The sequence below is a fragment of the Petromyzon marinus genome, unplaced genomic scaffold (assembly GCF_048934315.1).
Source record: "Petromyzon marinus isolate PM22_M1 ecotype Great Lakes invasive population unplaced genomic scaffold, UKy_Petmar_22M1.pri1.0 PM_G_Scaffold_47, whole genome shotgun sequence".
Classification (NCBI taxonomy): domain Eukaryota; kingdom Metazoa; phylum Chordata; class Hyperoartia; order Petromyzontiformes; family Petromyzontidae; genus Petromyzon; species Petromyzon marinus.
In genome coordinates this window covers 1240141-1244180 of record NW_027422999.1, presented here as the reverse complement: position 1 = coordinate 1244180, position 4040 = coordinate 1240141, and the positions used below count along the sequence as shown (strand labels likewise).

Genomic DNA, 4040 nt, shown 5'->3' with positions numbered 1-4040 from the left:
TGCGCCATGCCGCGTAGCAGAACCCGCGACGACTCTCCCCCTCCTCCTCCCCCTCCTCCCCCTCCTCGCCGCCACCGCCGCCGACACCGTCACAAACCACGGTGCCTCCGGCCGCCGACCGCCCCCCCACCGCCTCCTCCTCCGCGTCGCCGTAGCGGCTGAAGGAGAAGCAGCGACGGTGGCGGCGCTGCTGCTGCTGCGTCTCCACGGCCGCGGGCGGCCAGGCGAGCGCCAGCGACGAGGGCGCGCCTAGAAGGGGTCGTCCAGACGGGGGTCGAGCCGTGATCCGTCAACCCCGCGGGTGTTGCCTTGTTCCACCACCACCACTCCCCACACTACTACACACAGTGACCTAACCATTGCACCACCACTCCCCACACTACTACACACAGTGACCTAACCACTGCACCACCATTCCCCACACTACTACACACAGTGACCTAACCACTGCACCACCACTCCCCACACAATGACCTAACCACTGCACCACCACTCCCCACACTACTACACACAGTGACCTAACCACTGCACCACCACTCCCCACACCACTACACAGTGACCTAACCACTGCACCACCACTCCCCACACTACTACACAGTGACCTAACCACTGCACCACTACTCCCCACACTACTACACACAGTGACCTAACCACTGCACCACCACTCCCCACACTACTACACAGTGACCTAACCACTGCACCACCACTCCCCACACTACTACACAGTGACCTAACCACTGCACCACCACTTCCCACACCACTACACACAGTGACCTAACCACTGCACCACCACTCCCCACACCACTACACACAGTGACCTAACCACTGCACCACCACTCCCCACACTACTACACAGTGACCTAACCACTGCACCACCACTCCCCACACTACTACACACAGTGACCTAACCACTGCACCACCACTCAAAACGTCCACCGCAACTTGGTACCCGATTTATCGACCAACTCTGCTCACCGTAGTTACACGTGACGAGGTGGAGGAGGAGGAGAGGCAGGACCAAGTGGAAGAGTAGGCCAAATGTGCAGAGTTTGCGCATCGCCATGAACCCCACACGGAGACAAAATCGATTGGGACGTTGGGGGGGAAGGGGGGCGGGGCGAATGGGGGCGGGGGGAAGGGGGGCGGGGGGAATGGGGGGGAAAGGGGGCGGGGGGAAGGAGGGCGGGGCGAAGGGGGGCGGGGGGAAGGGGCGGGGCGAAGGGGGGCGGGGCGAAGGGGTCATCGCCTTCACCTGCTCGCCGCGTGTATCCCTCCGCGCGGTGCAGCGCCCCCCACACCCCCCCTGCGGGAGAGGTGAAGCGGCTCTCGTCCCCCCCACGTGACCTCCGCGCACTTCCGCGCAGCCAGAAGAAGTAGAAATCAGCAGGAGACGAAGAAGTAATGAAAGAAGAAGAAGAAGTAATGAAAGAAGAAGAAGAGAGATAAACAGACGGACAACAACAACAGCAGCAGCAACAAGGCGCGAGTTCAGTGCAAGAGGAAGCTCGCGGATTTCCCTCCCTGGTGAAGAAAGGCGGCGAGGAGGATGGTGATGGGGGAGGATGGTGATGGGGGATGTGGTGATGGGGGTGATGGGGGAGGTGGTGATGGGGGATGTGGTGATGGGGGAGGTGGTGATGGGGGAGGTGGTGATGGGGGAGGATGGTGATGGGGAATGTGGTGATGGGGGAGGTGGTGATGGGGGAGGTGGTGATGGGGGAGGTGGTGATGGGGGAGGTGGTGATGGGGAATGTGGTGATGGGGGAGGATGGTGATGGGGGATGTGGTGATGGGGGTGATGGGGGAGGTGGTGATGGTGGTGATGGGGGTGATGGGGGAGGTGGTGATGGGGAATGTGGTGATGGGGGAGGTGGTGATGGGGGAGGTGGTGATGGGGAATGTGGTGATGGGGGAGGTGGTGATGGGGGAGGTGGTGATGGGGAATGTGGTGATGGGGGAGGATGGTGATGGGGGAGGTGGTGATGGGGGAGGATGGTGATGGGGGAGGTGGTGATGGGGGAGGTGGTGATGGGGGAGGTGGTGATGGGGGAGGATGGTGATGGGGGTGGTGGTGATGGGGGAGGATGGTGATGGGGGAGGTGGTGATGGGGGAGGGTGGTGATGGGGGAGGGTGGTGATGGGGGAGGGTAGTGATGGGGGAGGTGGTGGTGGGGGAGGGTGGTGATGGGGGAGGTGGTGATGGGGGAGGTGGTGATGGGGGAGGTGGTGATGGGGGAGGTGGTGATGGCGAGGATGGGGAAGGTGAGGGCGGTGATGGTGATGGGGGAGGTGATGGTGGTGAAGGGAGTTGCTGATGGGGGTGTGATGTAGTTGTGATGAGGAGGTGTTGTTGGGGTGATGGTGATTATGGAAGTTGTGATGTTAGTGGCTTCGGGAGTGCACCTAGCCTGGCACAAGTGCCACTTAGTGGCGAATGGCGGCTGCTGTTGGTGATGGTGATTCAGGTTGGGTGGTGATGGTGATTCAGGTTGGGTGGTGATGGTGATTCAGGTTGGGTGGTGATGGTGATTCAGGTTGGGTGGTGATGGTGATTCAGGTTGGGTGGTGATTCAGGTTGGGTGGTGATGGTGATTCAGGTTGGGTGGTGATGGTGATTCAGGTTGGGTGGTGATGGTGATTCAGGTTGGGTGGTGATGGTTATTCAGGTTGGGTGGTGATGGTGATTCAGGTTGGGTGGTGATGGTGATTCAGGTTGGGTGGTGATGGTGATTCAGGTTGAGTGGTGATGGTGATTCAGGTTGGATGGTGATGGTGATTCAGGTTTGGTGGTGATGGTGATTCAGGTTGGGTGGTGATGGTGATTCAGGTTGGCTGGTGATGGTGATTCAGGTTGGGTGGTGATGGTGATTCAGGTTGGGTGGTGATGGTTATTCAGGTTGGGTGGTGATGGTGATTCAGGTTGGGTGGTGATGGTGATTCAGGTTGGGTGGTGATGGTGATTCAGGTTGAGTGGTGATGGTGATTCAGGTTGGATGGTGATTCAGGTTGGGTGGTGATGGTGATTCAGGTTGGCTAGTGATGGTGATTCAGGTTGGGTGGTGATGGTGATTCAGGTTGGGTGGTGATGGTGACTGTGGTAGAGTTGGCGGGAAGTGACGCGTGTTGTGATGGGAGCGGTGATGGAGGTGTCAATGGAAGTGATGTTTGGGGGGGGGGGTGATGGGGGAGGATGGTGATGGGGGAGGTGGTGATGGGGGAGGTGGCGTGATGGGGGAGGTGGTGATGGTGGGAGTGGTGATGCTGTGGGTAGTGTGATGATGATGGGGGTAGTAACAATATTTGGTTCTCTGGAGTCTGAGAGTTGATGCATGGAGTGAAGTTACCTACGGAGTTACTTTTGAGTGAAGTTACTATAGACAGTGTTGCTATGAGTGAAGTTACTACAGTCAGTGTTGCTATGAGTGAAGTTACTACAGTCAGTGTTGCTATGAGTGAAGTTACTACAGTCAGTGTGGCTATGAGTGAAGTTACTACAGTCAGTGTTGCTATGAGTGAAGTTACTACACTCAGTGTGGCTATGAGTCAAGTTACTACACTCAGTGTTGCTATGAGTGAAGTTACTACAGTCAGTGTTGCTATGAGTGAAGTTACTACAGTCAGTGTGGCTATGAGTCAAGTTACTACAGTCAGTGTTGCTATGAGTGAAGTTACTACACTCAGTGTTGCTATGAGAGAAGTTACTACAGTCAGTATTGGTATGAGTGAAGTTACTACACTCAGTGTTGCTATGAGTGAAGTTACTACAGTCAGTGTTGCTATGAGTGAAGTTACTACAGTCAGTGTTGCTATGAGTGAAGTTACTCCAGTCAGTGTTGCTATGAGTGAAGTTACTACAGTCAGTGTTGCTATGAGTCAAGTTACTACAGTCAGTGTTGCTATGAGTGAAGTTACTACAATCAGTGTTGCTATGAGTGAAGTTACTACAGTCAGTGTTGCTATGAGTCAAGTTACTACAGTCAGTGTTGCTATGAGTGAAGTTACTACAGTCAGTGTTGCTATGAGTGAAGTTACTACAGTCA

At 56.0% G+C, this 4040-nt stretch overlaps 1 protein-coding gene across 1 annotated transcript in view; it reads right to left on the bottom strand.

The window, feature by feature from the left end:
• LOC142917354 (uncharacterized) overlaps window positions 1–4040 on the bottom strand; it is a 661949-nt gene that overhangs the window by 111328 nt on the left and 546581 nt on the right. The gene's annotated exons all lie outside the window — the stretch shown is intronic.